The 18,529-nt window shown below is 38.6% G+C and overlaps 1 long non-coding RNA gene across 2 annotated transcripts in view; it reads right to left on the bottom strand.

Annotated features, from left to right (window-relative positions):
* Positions 1–17,574, bottom strand: part of LOC110400380 — a 112,786-nt gene extending 95,212 nt beyond the window's left edge. Inside the window, exons 1-3 of one of the 2 annotated variants that reach the window (XR_002439779.1) lie at positions 11,744–17,574; positions 10,458–11,104; positions 6,374–6,547 (exon numbers count right to left, since the gene is read on the bottom strand). This is a non-coding gene — a long non-coding RNA (uncharacterized LOC110400380). Of the gene's footprint in view, positions 1–6,373; positions 6,548–10,457 lie in introns of both variants that reach the window. The other variant, XR_002439778.1, reaches the window with a different exon arrangement.

Here is an 18,529-nt window from a genome sequence, read left to right as displayed (position 1 = left end):
GATTTTCAGCCTGTAAACTCTCTAATATAATTCTACTAGCCTCATTTTGATATATTTAGTAAAGTTGGTTGTTCCTCCTCAGATTGGTGCCGCTGCTTTTTTTTTTTTTCTTTTTCCCTCTTTCCCTTTGTCTTCCCAGGTGACGGCTCCGCGGCTTCTCTGCCGCTTTAGCCACAGGACCGCCCGGGGGCTGGCCCTTACCGCCGGCAATTTTTTTTTTTCCTTTCCTTCCTCTTTTTTCTCGTTTTTTTTTTCTTTCGGGCCTGTTCCCCTTGTCACGGACGCAGACCCTTAGATAATACCGTGACAACATGACATGCAATTTTTGCTTTAACAAGAATCTATATACATTAGTTTGTATCAGAGATCTTAAAAACCTTTCTTTATGTGCTTTAGTACATTTACATTGCTTCTGCAAATCCAGGGCCTTTTGATTGCTCAACCCTGTGCAGTAATGATAACTCTTGTCCTAAAAATAGCAGGAGTAGACATAATAGCATCAGAGAACTGCACTGCAATTCAGAAGGACTTTTTCCTTGCTCTGTAGCTCCTCCATAGGTACTAAGTATAACTGTATGATTAGGTTTTCACTCCTGATAGCCTCACATTTGCAACCAAAAAGGAGCAGAAAGTTCTTGTTTTGAATGGAAGGCTGCAGTGGAATAGTCAGTGGCCAGCAGACAGCAGCAGGAGGAATATCTCTCCTTGCTCAATATCCATCTATAAATTTCGCTATTCATTACAGTTGCGTTTGGGAGAGGGAAGGGCAAGACTGAAGGTGATTTGGATGTAGAACTAAAACAATACATTGTGAAATCTGGTTTCAGCTCTTAAAGAAACAATGTTCTAAAAACTGAGAATTGTGATGATAAAATTCTTGCAGAGATAATATGTTACAATTTATCCTACCTAATCAGCTATTCCAATGCATTGCTATCTTGCTACCTGAAAGAAATACAGGTCTTGAAAAGGTGGCATCAAAAGTAATGAATGTCTGGGCACACAAAAAATGCGCTGTAGCAGAAGTCTCTTGACCATGCTGGTAAAGAGTGTATAAATCATCAGAAAGGGGCTATAGGGCTATCAATCAGTCTATTTATGATTAGATCACTCAAACTTGTCCTTAGATAAAAGCAGAGAATGAACGGGGCTCCAAGCAGACAGTCAGTACTTTCCATCTAATGCAGCTCGGGAAAGTGATCTCAGCCTTCGAACAGTAAATGTCTCAATGAAGGAAAGCCATGGGCTCTCTCTGTGTGAAGAAGAGCAGACATAACTGGTAAGAGAAAGCAAATGCAACAAATCAGCAAGATGTCAGCATAACCTTTGGAAGGAGAAAGAATGTGACACAGAACAAGTTAATCCAAGTGAAGAGATCTGGTGCATTTTCGTTCTTGGCAGGGGCAGCTCAAGCTAAAAGCATCCCTGACTCAACAGTAACTTTGATCGGCAGCAAGCCTCTGCACAGGAGTTGCACAGCCCAGCCAAAGCATGCGGCCTACCTGAAGCACAGCATGAGGTTCATGACTACTCCATCCAACAGCAGTGCACTCTGAACCTCCCAGCTTAGCTCAAAGCTGCACAGCTGAACTTGCAGTGCTATGCCTGAGCTCTGCTTTTGGCTGCCTGAGGACGAAGCTGTACTTCATCCTTCTGCTGCAGTTTAGCTGGAGCTGTGTCCTAAGCCTATGCAGACCTCTGAAAACCCTCTCAGTGCCAATATGCCCAGCATTTAAGGAACTGGATGTGTCTGTGCTGCATGAACATCTTTATGCTCGGTGCGTTTAGAAATGATATTCAGCATTCCTCTGGGTTGGGGTGGGATTGAAGCCCTGTTTCCACAGGAAGCCTTTCTGGCTTTTACTGCAGAACTGTGCTCCTCTGCACACCACTGCCTCACCTTCCTATTTAACAGGCAGAGCACACCCAGCCTATCTGGCTGAAAAATGTTTGATATTTCTACAGAAGAGATAGAAGTTAGTGTATCCATTGCAGTGAACACCACCAACATACAGCAGCCTGGCAGTGCCTGAGTAGCATAGTCCCCAGTGAAAGACCCGTTGGTTGTGTAATACTTTCAGTAGTTCTGAAAGCAGGAAATGTACCAGTTTTTCCTTTCTTTTCTCAAGAAAACATCTTTCTTTTCAAATAACCTCTAGAATTGCTACACATCTGTGTGACAGGGAATGTCAGAGCTCATGTCCTCTGTAGACTGTTGGAGAGAAAGACACCGTTAAGTCCAAAACAAGGTCCCACTTGCAGAACAATGAGTTATTTTGCACGTACTGAGCTTTTCTCATGCTGATATGGTTGGATTGCCTTAGTTATTTAATAAGATAAAGATGAGTTGGAATTGAAAGTGTCTGTCGGGATTTCTGGTTTCCAGGAAGTGTCAGCCCTGCTCACTCTTTAAAACTGAAAAGAAGAAGAATTACACTCCTGATCCCTGTTAGGATCTGCCTCACTCAAGATGTGCCAGGATTTTCTAATAGCACTCCACCTCGTTAGCTTGGGTTAGTTGAGGCTCCACAGCAGTGCTTCATGCTCATCTATCTTGTCAGGTAGTCTAAGCAATGTTTTAACACTGGGGAGAAGACAGGTGTATTGCTTGGGTTTTTGAGATATTCCAAAGTGTAGGAGGTAAGAGTGCATGTTACAAGCACAGCTGCAGAACATCAGAAAATGACCTCTCTTCACTGCAAGTGCAGAAGCACATCACGGCTGCCCATGCAGCAGGGTGCACTCCAGGCAAACCTCCCCTGATGTAGTTGGAGGGACACAGGTCACCTTTCCTGCCCTGTGGCCATCCTCAACTCATTTCCTGTTGTTTAGCAAAGGACAGGCTTAACAACTGAACAGCATGTTTCATTTATAAAGTATATGTCTGATTGTCTACGGTTCACATTGATTAAACACAATTAATTGTTAAATTCAAGTTCTTCTTACAATAAAGACTGAGAAATATGCAGGTATGACTGTTAATTTTCTCTTAAACATTGGAAGACACCGCTTTTATTGTTTAAGTTAAAGGAATGATTCTTTAGAATCAGATTTCCACTTCAGCAGAGCATATGCAGGCAAAAATATGGGAGCTTGCAAGTTTTCTGTGAGATATGTTTCTTGGTGCTGGGCTATACATAAAATGTTCCTTAAGGTAAATGTGCAGGTTGAACTAGCAGGCAAGGACCAGCCATAATTCTAGTTTTCAAAGTTGTGCTGTTTTGCTGGCTATCTGGATACTGCACTGATCAAATTGTATGAGATGCGCAGTATGTGCTTCAAGAATTTAATCATATGACCAAATTTGTCATTTCTGTCTCACAGGCTAAAGCTGAAAACAGTTTATTATTGAAAACATTCACTATTCTACCACTCAGGCAATTCCAGAAAGTCCTTCAGAATAAAATATTTCTTTCTAAATTGGTAGATATAGTATCTTCTTTTCTCATACACTTCTTCCAATGAGGAGAGTGCCTATGAATTACCAATAGAGATATGTGGAGCAATGTTCTCATATTTCTCTTTTTGCAGAGAGGGAAGCAACCAAGCATACATAAGTAGGAAGTGTGTACTCATTTTTCTTCTTTCCTTCTTTCTGCCAGTTTAATTTGTATGTATGTGTCAGAGAAGAGAATGACAGTCCCAGACCTTGCAGCTCTTGACTATAGCAGTTCTTGAAATATGTATTTCAAAAAGCAAGGATAACTTGATCCTTCATGAGAAATTTTAGTATGAGGAAATAAATTAAGATCTAGGGGAAAAAGTGCATCATTCTTGATTTCTATGATAATGAAATGAATATCTGAATGTATGATCTTTCTACACATAATTCCAAAACCTTTGTACCAGGAATGACAACAAGTCTGTGCCACATCATTCAAGGAATATCCACAGCTAGTAATTAATTCAGCTAAAAAATAAGTGCTCCTTGACTTTGTTTTTAAGCAGTGCTGGGAAATACACTTTAGCCATGAACCATTTTAGTGAATTAAATTAATTCACAATATATGTCTTCAAAATTTTTTTTCTTAATTCAGAAGGTGAAGTGATTTATGTAATATCTAGATGTTTTTATATAATTAACCAAGCTAATTCTCTCTGAAAGGTTCACACAAGAATTCCTTGGGGATATGGAATTCTACTTGATGGTCCTTTGATGGAGATAGCCTGGTTAATACACTGAAAGACATTTTGAGAAGGTGGGCAGCAGATGTGAAATGTATTTTAAGTACCATTTATATTGCATTTAAAATAGTAGTTAATTCAGTAATTATTTTTCTTTTTATTTTTTTAAGCATGTACTACTCTTTTGAATTAGTGTTTTAAAAATAAAGTGTCTTGGCAGAACATAAAAAAAGCCTCCTTTCTTTTCTCCTTATTGCTCACTTTTTTACTCTCCACCTTTCTCATTATTTCTTTCTCCCTTCTAAGCTTTTCCCTCATCACCCATTTACTTATATTAGGACTTACCCTGATCAAAAGCATTCTGATTACTGGCACCTCAGCATCTCTCTCCAATATCCCTACAGCAGCCACTGTACATAACCTCCTATAGGTTATCTTTTTGGACCTGCATTGACCTAGTCCATGGGTCTGTGAAACGGCCATCTTGCCTTTTACTGTAGGGTCACATCTCTACTAGTCAAAACCGAGAGCTCCCGGGCTGCTGGGATTAAGTTGTTGAGCCTCTCAGGAGTAATTTGCTCACTAAAAGCAATCCAGACTGAAAAGTATTTTTTCCTTTGTTTGCGTGACTAAAATGTCCTAATGAATTGGAAGCTTCTGTGCTATTTATAGCTTGTGAAGGTACTAAACCACGTGCATGGTCTTGTATCCAAAAAAACCAAACCAAACCAAACCAAACCAAACCAAACCACACCAAACCAAACTAGAACAAATCTCTGCATTGCCTGTTTATATCCTGTTGGATGGTTTTGGTTGACTATGCCTTGGCTGCCAAAGTTTATTTTCTTTTACACCACAAACTGTAGGGAACTTAGTATCTTGCTGTGTATCTATATGATTTGCCATGTAATCATGTAGAATTAATATATTTTAGTATTTATATTCTTCAAGATATAGATGCATCGCAACTTATTAGGCAGAGTTAAGTGTTTCTTTGCCAACTTGCTGTTTCCTATAAAGCCTGCCAAAATGAAGACAAGTAAATGAAAACAGTCACAATAAAACAGATCAAATGTTCCTTTTCCTGTGCAGAGGGCTATCATGCTGTCAGAAGCTCAGATCAGCACAAACCAAGAAGTGCTTGGCCTAGCCAGAAAGGATTGGGAAGCACATGTATGTGAAGGCCAAAGGGCCTTATCTGATGAGCTGCTCTGATTGTCCAAGAATAATTATTTATTTCACAAAGATAAATAAAATTGTCCATAAAAAGTAAAACTGAAGGCTAGCGTTAACACAGATGACAGAGGAGAGGGAGAAGATCTCTAATATCTGTTAATTCTGGAAGGAAATTACAGATTGGAGATCACAATTGTCTACTGGTAGGAAACTGTGAAACAACATTTTACTGTGGTAGAAGAGCAAATGACTGCACAAGTGTTCCCATTTCTGTCAGAACTTCATAGAGGAAAAACAGTTCTCATGTAAGCCAGAGCTCACAGACTGAAGCTGTTAACTCCTTAATGCATGCACATTCCACAGAATTTACAGCACTGAGCTGTAAACAATGAGTAGCCCTGGCACTATTAGCTTATGCATCAGACTGACTCACCCTTATTAGCAAAGAATTATATCTTAATTAAATTCATGTTCATTAGCAACTGGAGGATGTCTGCAGAAATTAAAATTGCAATGAAACTTTAGAGAGGAAACTGTGAATGATTTAACCAAATGCACTCAAATGCTCTAGAAACAGACAGTTAGGTATGCCACTGATTACAGCACTACCCATTACAGCATGATGCAGATAGCACCACTACAGATCTACAGCAGGGAGCAGAATGAAGCAGTATGTTCTATCTATGTGCTATATATCTATAGCAAAATGAACTTGTTGAAGCAACCACCAGTAGCTGGGATGGGTGCTCCCACAGTGAGTGATCATACCCCTGAATGCAGCCTTGGAGGTTTCACCTCTAGCAGTGCTGAGAGTAAATTGTGTCAGAATGGAGCACATGAATGGAGCAGTAGGCAGCACGTTGCCAAACAGAAAATCCAAAACCGATCAGTAACTGGCACAACGCACACTATCCATCACCTCTGATTAGTTGAAATTAGTGGAAATTAGAGGAAAAGACTCCCACCCCAAGCACTTCTCTGCCATCTGCCCATAGGTCTATCTTTGTGTCCAGTGGATAACTTGTCCATTGCTCCTGGCATAGAACTGTTTTCTGGATGCTTTTACACCCACCTGCATGAAGTTATGTTGGCTGAGTTAAATATAGAAGCTCAGGATGACGAAACTGGTCTTCCAGGTCTTCCAGGTGAATATCTCATCTTGGGGAACCAAATTCCCAGATCCAAGATCAGTTCAGTCATACAATGAGGCAGCTATGGGTTGGTCCATGGTAATCTTCTTGGACACCTGATATGAAAAGAGTTTCCGTGAAAGAGTCAAGGATCATGCAGAATTTCACTGCCCTATCCAAGTCTCTGAGCAAAACATCGCCCACATGAATACTGGATTACATTTTCAAGAAATAGCTTTGTCTTGCATGATGTTGAAGAGCTCAGATGTAACATCGCTTTACCAAAGAGGCTCTGGAATGGGATTTGAAACTGTTGTTAAATGTTGCCAGCAGCAAATCAGTACCCTATGATCATAACTGAAAAGTAGCATATATAATAAACTCAGGATCAGTCTTGTTATCAACCCATGCCATAGGACCTCAGAGGTGGGAGAGATGGCACATGAGGCTAAACTGGCCTTTAAAAGCATTGGTTCAAGCAGAAAATCATGCACACGTTTCATAGGTGAAAGAGGATCCACAAGCACAGAGAACTTAAATGTGCACTGCTGAAAGCCAGAAAATTCAGGTCCCCAATTAAGTGATAAAGTAAATAAACCCACACCATCTCTGTGGCAACCTGGGCAGACATCTAGCACTACCTGGGGTCCATGCACCATTTCTCATGCTGGCCAAAGTCAACATCTACATGGAGCCTCCAGTGTGCACCTTGAAGGAAGCAAGCTTTTATAACTTTTTTTTTAAACTTGTAATCCCCAAAGTGCAATAACTGTCACATGCAACAGAGAGTTAGAAGCAGCATAAGCAAACTTTCCTATAAATATGCCAGCTATTGTTCTTTTCTTGTATAATTATTCACTTGTGTTGGTAGAAATTATCAGGGGAAGTAGATTATTTTATTACACATTATTTATTACATATTCAGCATTCACACTATGCTCACTGATGCAGTCAGCTAAGCCCATGTTCGCCAGTTCCAGGAAAGAAAAATCCCTTGGGTCAGCTTGTAATTCTGGTTATAAAAACAGTGCCTTTCCAGATCTCCTTCTTTCCTAAAAGCTTTGGACTAGAGATAAGCCATGGAAGATGTCCTGAAAGCTGGGTCATCACAGGCCACAGATGGGTCCACAGACCCATCTTCCATGGCAAATAGATACCTCTTTCTCTTTTAAAGTTCTTTTTTTTCTTTTTTTTCTTTTTCTTTTTTGATTTTGCTGCCGATCTGTGATTGAATTCAGTCTGAAATAAGGGAGGAAAAAATGACCTCACTGTGGTGTTTGAGCAGGGCTCAGAAGTGCACTGTACAAACCCATCAGCCAGCATCTCATTTGCCTGTTGAATCTCTGAGTGGAAAAGCTTGTGTGTGGAGTGGCCCTTAAGCACGTTTGTATTCATCAGTGTTTTGTTGTGTGAGTTAATCACAATTAATGCAGAGGATTAGCGAAACATTATTTTTCATGACCAAAATCAAACAAATCCTGATATCTCACTCTACCATGTGACAGAAGCAATGACAAGATTATCCATTTTATATCTTTATAGTTTGGTGTTCAGTTTTCTTTGTTTTTCCTTTTAACAAAACAACAAGCAGAACAGGAACATGTGCATTTTTTCATGACTAGAAGATGCAGATTTTTTCATCACTAGCAAAATCCCATATACATAAGCAAGGTTGGCTAAAGGAGATCCTGATTTAGAGGCTTGAGTAAGGAGCCAAAACTCCTCTCAGCTCCAGCACAGGATTTAAAAAAAAGAAGGATCTAATTAGCTCACACTGCACTGAGTTACATAGATTTTGTAAACAATAATAATTATGTCCCAGGTGGCAGGGTTTTTAAGAAAAAGAATAAAATTGAATTATTCAGCTTACTGTAGAATACATTTAAACAATAATATTCTATTGCTATCACATTTAATGCATTTCCTTAAAATGTGAAATGAGTAAAGAATAAATATGAGCACAGATTGAGAAGAAAAGGATGAGATTCTCTGTGCTTTGGGATTTTCTATTAAAACGGATCCATACATATCCTGAGCTTTCAATAATAGCATTTGCTAGAAGGCTATCTGAAGCAAACTGTGGCTCTTAGCGACATGTTAGTGGTAGCTGCAATATATGCAGGACTCTGGTGATGAGGAGGACTTTCTGCCTATCAGGAAGATGCCTTTGGTGCTGGAAACCCCATTTAGCAAAGAACTGTATTTCCATTGCCAGGTCTGGTCTTCTATGCACCAAGGAGAAATATGGGGTTTATTTGTTGAAATGCTTGCCCATTTTCCAAAGAAGCTGAGCCTCTTCCACAAGGCTGAAATGCTTAGGGAAGACCTCCATCAAGAGAAACTTCTTGGATGTTTATGCATATCTACTCATAAGAAGGCTTAGTGGCCATAAAAAGTGTTTTAGATTTAATTCATTTGCCATTTTTTTATAAAAATCCCAAAGATCTGGAACTAAATGGTCTGCACTCGGTACAAACTGTTAATGTATTCAAGCACTGTTGGATGCCGAAGCAGGAAATCACAGCTTTGTTATATAATGAAGTCTGTCACAAAATAGGCACCACAGTTTTTACCAAGTTGTTGTTGATAGTAATAATTGCTATTGTGAATGTATTTAGCTTCATCTAAAAACACTTCCTTTTATCAATCTTTTTTTTTTTTTTATCAAACCTAGAAGTAGCCTGGAAAAATCTTTTCCTCAAACTCCTAATGTAGTTTAATAAAATTAATTAAATTGTAATTAAAGCTACAGGTTGAGGGTGGTGGAACCACTAAGTTCAGCACAAGGATCCAAACCCCAGTTCCTTTTTGGTTACAGAGGTTTGACTTAGAAAAGAGAAACAGACATTTTGAAATCCTTTGCTCCAGTTGAGCAGTATGCGTGCAAGTGAGTAGTCCTTTGACTTATTCTGGTCCTTGATGGAAAAACCTCCAACTCAGAGAATGCAATTCCAGATGATCCCTCAGCCAACAATGTTTGCCTCGATCCTCCAAATGATGTTGAGGCAAATTGTGCCAGTAATACAGATTTGGACTGAGCAGCAGACAAAGCTGTAAGTGAGAACTGTTCACAACATGGAAGACAATAAACCCTGATATATTTCACAAATAGGAACATATATGTTTGAAAACATTTCTATTAACCGAGATAGGAAATAAAATGAGCTGAACAGCTATTTCGGCTTATGAAATGAGAAAAACAAAACATAGGAAAGGAAATCAGCCTTCAAACAAAACTTGATTAAAGAATAAGACACAAAGCCAGGCTGTCAGTAAAGCACTACAGAACTTAAACAGCTTTTTGAATTACAGACTGGGAATGATACGTGTGTCTTTTGAAACAAGTACACTAGGTCTATAAACTTGCAAGTCTGTGTAAGTTCTACAGATGGCCATGTCAGCTAAGGTTAATTAGAAGTATTCAAAACATATGTCCCGTGAGTATTTTCCAGAAAGAAGTATAGTTGAAGGGAAAATAGAGAAAATAAATAACACAACAAAACTGGCCAAGAAACAAAATGAAGGATGCTTGTCACAAACTCTTCTTGACTGTTTTCCTGAAAAAAAATACCGTAGCTATAGGACTACAAATTTTAAGCACACAATTTCTAATACTCTTATCTGCCTATTTTTGATAGATGATAGTCTTGAGTACCTGTGGAAATAATTGAATGTATTTGTGGCTAGCATTCTTTAGACACATTATAAATTTTCTGGAGACTTTCTAGATCTTCTTTGTGTCTGGAACAGTGTCAATAAGCTATTTAGGCTTTCCATCAACAGAGAGATGCTGCAACAAGCAATCTGCAGTACAAGTATTCACATTCATTGAATACTACGAATTTGAAAATGGATTTCTTCCTTCGCTTCTGCCAGATGAGAGCTAGTGACTATCCTCTCAAAGCTGCCTGGTCTTCATTTGAAACATAACTAATCATAAATGCAATACACTGCCAAGTGGCATTTAGCTTTGTGAGCTGAAGATGTGTGCTTTATTTCTGATATTGAAGATAGGTACTGACTTACCAACAAATATGGCAAGTTGCTGCTGCTCCTCACCCATGCAAACTTCATTGCACCTGTTGGGACCATCTGAGAGTCCACATTCTGCTCTCTGTCTCTTTCATGTCTTCCAGTGCTTTGAAATAGAAGATTCTCTGTCTGCATCCTGCCTCAGGATGCCTGCAGACTTTTCTCTCCTCCAGCTTGATCCTTAGCCTGTCTTTCCTGGAGTCACTCCTCAGCTGCACTGCTTTCATCCTTCATCTGTGTGACAGGATTCCAGCTCCATCACACACTCATAGTGCCATGTAGCCTAGAAAATAAACTGCGCTAGCTTTATGGCCACAAGGCATATCTTTCTGCCAAAGCATGGAAGACCTTAGTTCAAAATCCAGACATACTACAGGGGTTTCCAGTACAAATGTTATGGCACAGAATGCTATAGTAACACAAATACTGTCTTTTCCAAGTCTTTCCAAGACTTCTCTAAGTTCTTAGTTTTCAGTACTCTCAGACAGTCACCCAGTCAATATTATCATGACAGCAAGCTGCTGAAGTTTCCTCTGTTCTCATTCTGTTACTTCTGCTCTGTCATCAGTAAGGAGACCCCAGGAAAGATGGACAGAAGATATGTGCCATGCTCATTTGTGGTGATGTTGCTCCTGAAAAGTCTTACAACAGAAACAAATAAAATGTGCTCATATGTCTCAGCCTTCAACAAACTCATTTTACATGATATTTATCTCAGTTATGTAGTAACTGCTGAGAAATGCCATCCTAAGTGTTGATACTGAGATCCAAACAAAAATCTTCCCTGATCCACAAGAGAAGTGTATTTTTGTTTTAGTTGATGCATGGTTTTAAATGCATAAGTACAGCTACACAAGATAACTGTCTTTCCTGCTAGCGTTAATTTAACACAAGCAGTACCTAAATGTTCACCCCTGGACTACAAACAGAAAGGCCAGCTCTGTGCCTGGTGAGGCTTCATTTTGTCATGTGTGGAGAAGAAATGCTAATCAGAGCTATGTATGTCTTTTCTTCACCAGCTTTCACTGCATGGTGCAGCTGATGGTATCTTGAGTAATGAGTGCTTTCCATTATTTACAAACCAGGCAGGCTTATTTAAAACTGTGCTGTTGGGGCAAATGTGCAGACAACCCAACTACCTTCTTCCATCAGCTTTGAGATATTAAAGCTACTTTTATGTGTCATCTACACCTGATATCTGTGATCTACTGACCTTTTGCATGAGCTAACAGAATATATTAAAGCCCCAGTAAACTCCTTCATTAAACTGAAGATCAGACCTTGCACATGTCACAGGTGTGTTGGGAAGGGTCGTCCGACTGCTTGTTAAAACCAGAGCTCCAGAGATATGAAGGCTGTCATAAGGAACCTGGAGAATAACAAAACATTTCTTTGTTGCATTTGTCAGACTCAGAGCCTGTACTGCAAATTTTACTGTTGCTAATGCCAGGTTTGGTTTCTGTTAGAAACAATTTCCACTGACAACATACTTAAGGAGTGATCACATATATATATCAAAATGGTTTTAAAATCCTTTTTCATTTGAACTTTGCTATAAAATGAAACAACAGAAAAAGTCAGAACTGTACCTCAACCTGCACATTTTGAAACAAGATGAACAACAAGGCAGAGGGCAGTACAAGCTGAAGTTGCTCCTAGAACAGCAACATTTTTTTTTTTTTTTGACTTTTGGCTTTGTTTGAAATTGCAACATTAACAAAGGAAGTGTTTTGTGACGGTTACAAAATGAGTATAGGATGCTTCAGTAATGGGAAAAATAAATATAATGATACATTTCTGAATTATATGCAACATCACTATAGTTGAAGCATGCTAATTCAGTTTTGATAGTAAGAGCTCTTAAAAACTATGCTATTTTATATAAGCACCCATTAAAAGTAAATGTGTGTTAATCTTCAGTTTTTTCCTCTATTTGAAGTAGGGTTTGCAACTTAAAAGGTACACCAGTTTTTATATTAAGCAAATCCATCCTATTCATTTTTTTTTGTTTTGATGACATTTACTACATTATAGTTTTAAATTAGAATTGATTCTTTCTGCTTTAACCATAAGAAAGACATCAGGAAGCCACAAAACCTTGTTATGTCTAAATGTAAGGCTATGAAGTCAATAGATAAAAGCGTCATTAGTATTGAATGATTTAGGATTGGCTACATTCTTGCAAATATTTAACAGCTTCCTATTTCATTGGTCTTGAGCAAGATTACTTATAAAACTTATTATCTATATCTCATCTTTTTTTCCAGAAAGACAAGAAGTGATTTAAGCCTGAATTGTCTGAAGGCATTTGATTATGACTACACTTCCCCTATCTGCCTTGCAGAACTAATTAGAAACTTTCTCATGTCTAATGGCCTTACATAAGGGCAGTTTACAGTGAGTTGCTATCTGCATGACACCACTGTTATAATTCAATTTATTTGGCCAATTTTGTTTGGACAAGCTCCTGATGACCTCGCCCTTTTTATGTAAAAGCAAACACTTCTAAGAGTTACAGTGGAAGGACAGGCCAGTGTGGCCCAGGCAATCTCTGTGCTGTCAGGCATGTAACTAATTATGCTTCATCCTTAATCTCATATGCGATACATTCATTAGGATGAAACATGCATTGCTTAATAAGATGTTTGATTTTATTATTGTTTCCCAACAGTTCATGGAAATTTATATCTGTAAGTTTAAAGCTGAGCTAAATTGACAGTGACAGACAGCTTGGCATTAGCCACTTTCTTTCCAAGATTCATTCCAATAGTATCTGATTGAATCCAGCTGCAAATTTCAGATCTTACAGATGGCCACCACAGCTCTCCGAGACTAGAAAGCCAAGAAGCTGGTGCCAGCATGTGTAATGACCCTTAAGCAAGGTAGTGACATGTACAACAAAATCTGTGTGTCTATTCTGTGGCTTTTCTTATAGGTCAGGCATGGTTATAAAGGGGACCTTAGCTGTGTTATGTTCACCAGAGATGAATGTGAGGGTATATGCTTTCATTCCCTGATTGGAAAGCAGAAAAACCAGATTGTTAACAATGGCTTTCCCATGGTAAATGGGAAAGAAGGCAGGCTGACAGCTTTTGCTTCATTTCTCTCCAGGGCATATTGACTCTCATGGCAAAATAACGATAATGTTTTGCATCTGAAAAGATAAACACTGCTTTTATTTTGTGTGGACCATTCTGCAGCAAAACAAAAAACTGAGCTGCGGTCAGTAAAACAGGATTTTCTATTCTTTATTCTCCCTGTCTAGCTTCTATGGCCATGAAACATGCTCAAATTTCACTGAAGATGCAAGACAGCCTATAATCATCTGTAGCAACAAGTACAAGGAGATGCTGTTCCAAGGATTTTAGTTTTCACTTGCTACAGTTTAGAACCCATCCTCTTGGATATACAAAATTATCTGCAGCTAATCACAAGCTCTAAAAATACATATTGAGAACATACATACTGAGAACTGTCTCTGTCATTTAAAAGGTTGCCTAAGCCTAGTGACCCCCTTCTTCCTCAGCAACTGGCATCTTACCATTAAATCAACTACTGATTTTGAAGCTGTGAAGGAGCTACTGTGGACTGAAATAGAAAAGAAGCATTGGAAATGCATAAACCTCTGTTACGAAAAGCAGATCCTATTCTGATGGAACAGTAAGGGTTGCTGTGTATTTAAAAGGAATGAAAGGTATCACGCATAAATTACAGGGATAGAATGACCTCTTGACAATATACAGTGTAATTTTGTCCAGTACTTCTCTGAGGCACCAGCACCTCCCTGAGAAGGAAGAGGAAACTGCACGATACTTTGAAGTTTGGATGTTCCAGCAAGCAGTTACACTAATGGCACCACCCTCTCCTGCAGCCCCATGTAACACATTATCTAGATTTTGGCTAAGCAAATTGTTTGAGCATTGAGTTTATTTCAACATGATAAAATTACATTCCTTTTTTTTTTTCCGCCCTAGTTTCAGAGACCGCTTGTTACAAAATTCTGAGAACTGAATTTCTATAGGGCTTTGTATTAATTAAGTATATGAGCTTTAAATATTATTCCTAAATAAGATTTAAATTAATTTTTTAAAATGTTATACTCTTTTGATAAGGAACTATCAAAATAACCAGAATAAAAACAACAAAATTAACGATGACCTTCTTAATCATACTAAGTCTGCTAATTGGAAAATATGTGATTAAATGTTTACATTTACACAGATATGTGTTGATAGCAGGAAACAGGATATAGAGATATTATGTTCTAGATATATAGCTAGACCCTGTTCAAAACTCAGTTGAATAAAACAGCACTCTGACAATTTAAATCAGCTGCAAATCTGTCCAGAGAATGAGCTCTTTTCCATTTGGACAGAGGGATGTGCAATGAATCAACTGGTCATATCCAGAAAAATGATCCAAGACTTATTTAGCCAAAGAAATCATTAAGCTGTTTGATTTTGCACTCTATCCAAGAACTTTACACACCATTATGGGTAAATGCACAATTTTTCTTCCCAGAAAGAAAAGAAGAACAATGGCCTAAATAGTATATCCCCCTTCTCTGTCCTATTTGAAAGGAGTTTGTGGGGTTAAAAAGTCACCATGGCAAAGCCCAGGAATGCTGAGCTACTACCATAATTCAAAGCTGAAGGCTTTGGGGCAATGACCAATACCTGAACTGAAGATAGTATGGGAAAGGAGGGAGAAGGGAGGTGGGATTGAGGCCACATGGGAGAAGGGTAACCCCAGGGAAGGGGACAGGGAACTGAGAGCGCTAAAAGACATGAAGCAATGAGAGGAGGTTAGAAGACAAAGCAATACACTTTGTGAATAACAAAAATTAGAACGGAGAAGAAAGTATATTGTTCAAGATACAGCACAGCTACTCCTCACCACTGCTTCCTGCTGGACTGCAATGTTAATTAAAAGAAGCTCCTGGACTCAGCTTCTTGTGTTTTCTCCTGATCTGTCTCCCTTGCTGGAGTCCCTGAGGATCCCAAGGAATGTGATCTCAGTGACTCCATAATCACTCCATAGAAAAAAAACACAAAAACTCCTCAGGTTTTCACTAAACTATTGCCAGTTGCCAGGCACTCATTTAGAATATATCTCATGTAGCAAAATTGGACTTGATTAAATAATTCACAAATTACTCTTACCATCTGAGATTAAGGCAAATATCTGTTTTTGTCCCTAGCCTAAACTTATTTGTACTTATTCCAGGGAGCTGATTTTTTCTATGTTACTGACATGGTCTCCTTCGAGACTTCTTACAATCTTTGGCACATGCAAATGCCTTAACTATTTACTTGATGTTTGTTGTTTATTTGGGGCTAATATCAATCATCTATTATATATCCCAATCCTTGAAATGACTCTTAAATGTCAATTTAAACTTACTTTTCTTAGAATAGCAAAGATTCCATCTAGGATTGCTAAGGACTAATATTGTCCTCTAATGACCATGCTACTCTGACAAATTCAGTCCACTTTACTAGATCTTATCCTTCACAGGAGATCCAGCAAGTACTGTTCATGCTCTGTTGGAGTTCAGGCAGGCTTCTATTTTTTGTATACAGCTGAAGTGTGTGGTTTCTCACTCTTTACATCAGTGCATTTTTGCCATCAACCTGGAACAGTGCTTCATCAGGCATCAAATATCTCAATATTTAGATGTGGTAGTAAGGGACATGGTTCAGTGGGGAAATACTGGTGGTAGGTGGACAGTTGGACTGGATGATCTTGGAGGTTTTTTCCAACTTTGATGATTCTATGATTCTATGATATATTTATGTTTAACTTGAAATTTTCATAATTGTCGTGAAGGTTATTTTTTGAATTTTTTTTTCTCCTTTTTTCTTTTTGGTATGTTTGCTTTAAACAAGGGTACAGACAGATCTCAAAGTCTTGCTTCACTTGGGATCCTGTCATCTTTCCTACACTAACTGCTCTTGTCATCCTATGGACCAATGCGCTGAACACTCTTCTGGCACTTACATCTCCAGAATGTGAGAAGATAATCTGCTTTCTACACTTTCCACCTGAGCTTGACTGACTGGCCAGCCTTTTGTTACTTTATCAGGGCTTGTTCTCATCCTGCAATAATCTCCAAAAAAATTTTGGCCTGGTTCCCAGTCCCCGCTTTTAACAGATTTTCAGCACCCTCTTTCCATGTAATATTCAGAGTTCTCTGACTGCATTTCATACCTTCCCTCTTCTTCCTGAAATTAGATGACCTGAAAACTACTCCGAGGGGCTCTGAACCAGAAATAAAAATAAAGCCAACTTCTGATAGCACTCTTTCTCACTGGCCCATGGAACACATACAAGCCTGTCTCAAAACCGTTCAGGCTATCTGCTACATTTCCAGAAATTTAAGTCTACAGTGCAATTCTACTGTTTTCCTACAGGATATTTTTATTCTTATTATCAATACTCATGTTGAGCCTAGCAGTCTGAGCAAGTTTATGTTCTAGAGTTTGTCGATGTTGCATTTGTAATTGAACATCATCGCTTAATTCTTGCACAACATGCACACACCCAATACCAACACACTCTGGACACATCTCTAAAAAAGTACAGTTGTAGAAGAAGAACAAAAATGTTCTTTTGGGGCTCTATTCATTTACTGATCAAGAATGACCCATTTTTGGAGGATGATCATTGCTTTCATAACGACTTAGCTTAATGATTTTCATGAACAGAATTTCAGAGATAATTGTATTGTTTCCAGTTCTCGGTTCTTCAGTTCAAGAAAGACAGAGAACTACTGAGGAGAGTTCAGCGGAGGGCCACAGAGATGATTAAGTGCCTGGAGCATCTCCCATACTGGGGCTGTTTGGCCTGGAGAATAAAGGACTGGGAAAGGAATCTTATCAACAGTTACATATACTCTAAAGGGCAGGTGGATCAGGCCAGACTCTTTTTGGTGGTGCCCAGTGATAGGAAAAAGGGCAGTGAGCACAAATGGGAACACAGGAAGTTCCATCAGAATGTGAGGAAAAATTTCATTACTATGAGGGTGATAGAGCACTGGAACAGGCTGCCCAGAGAGATTGTGGAGTACCCTTCTCTGGATATATTCACAACACACTTGGATGCTTTCTTGTGCAACATACCATAGGGAACCTGCTTTAGCAGAGTGGCTGGACTCGATGATCCGCAGAGGTCCCTTCCAACCCCCACGGTTCTGTGATTCCGTGAAACAAGAGAATCAGAAAAGAGGAACTAAGAAACCGATAATTTTCTTTACAGCTATAGAAAACATTCTGAAACATTTTCAAGCATTTAATCTCTAAATGGTGGTCTAGATGATGACTAAGCATTATATAAGATGGCTATTATTGTCTGCAGATATCTATAATAAACTATACAATTGCTATAGAGTTTTTCTAGAATTTATTCCTCATGTGAACTTTCTGCACTTTTGCTAAGAAAAAGGTTCAATAGAAATGTTATGAGTCAACAGAATTTAATTTATACAGTCCAAAGAGGATTTCACTGTTGCATATTTTTTTCTGACATATTTGAATACGCAATTATGCAGAATTCCTGGTTTAGTTAAACAACATTAATCCATAAGACAGCAAAACACACCACATAGCTTTGTAGAAAAATGGAAACAAAAAAGATTTTTGGAATAACTATTTTAACTATTTTTATCTCTTATTTAACATTTATTTGCTTATTTTAATTACAGCACTTACCATTGCATCTCCTTTCAACTCAAGACCACAGTTATTATATTTATTGTATTCTTTCCATAAGAATCTTTTTTTTTTTTTTTCCAATGAGGAAGCATGCATTGTATGCACAAGAGCTTGCATCCCCTCCAGCAGTTTCATGGGAGGCTACAGTTACCAAATGCTACAAAGCTACATTTAAATCTTTTATACAAGTCCAAGGACAATTCCCTCTATTCAGGCATAGTAAGATGGTCAAAAAGCTTAATTGCAAAGATTTCATCAGAGAACTTGGCATGGGATGTGCATCTGCAGCCAGAAATAAATGAGATGGGGTTAAATCTGCTGCACAGGGTGCTGAAGGAAAAGACTGAGCACAAT

This window comes from Numida meleagris, chromosome 5 (genome assembly GCF_002078875.1).
Source record: "Numida meleagris isolate 19003 breed g44 Domestic line chromosome 5, NumMel1.0, whole genome shotgun sequence".
NCBI classification, from domain to species: Eukaryota; Metazoa; Chordata; class Aves; order Galliformes; family Numididae; genus Numida; species Numida meleagris.
This window is presented reverse-complemented; position numbering and strand designations above follow the sequence as displayed.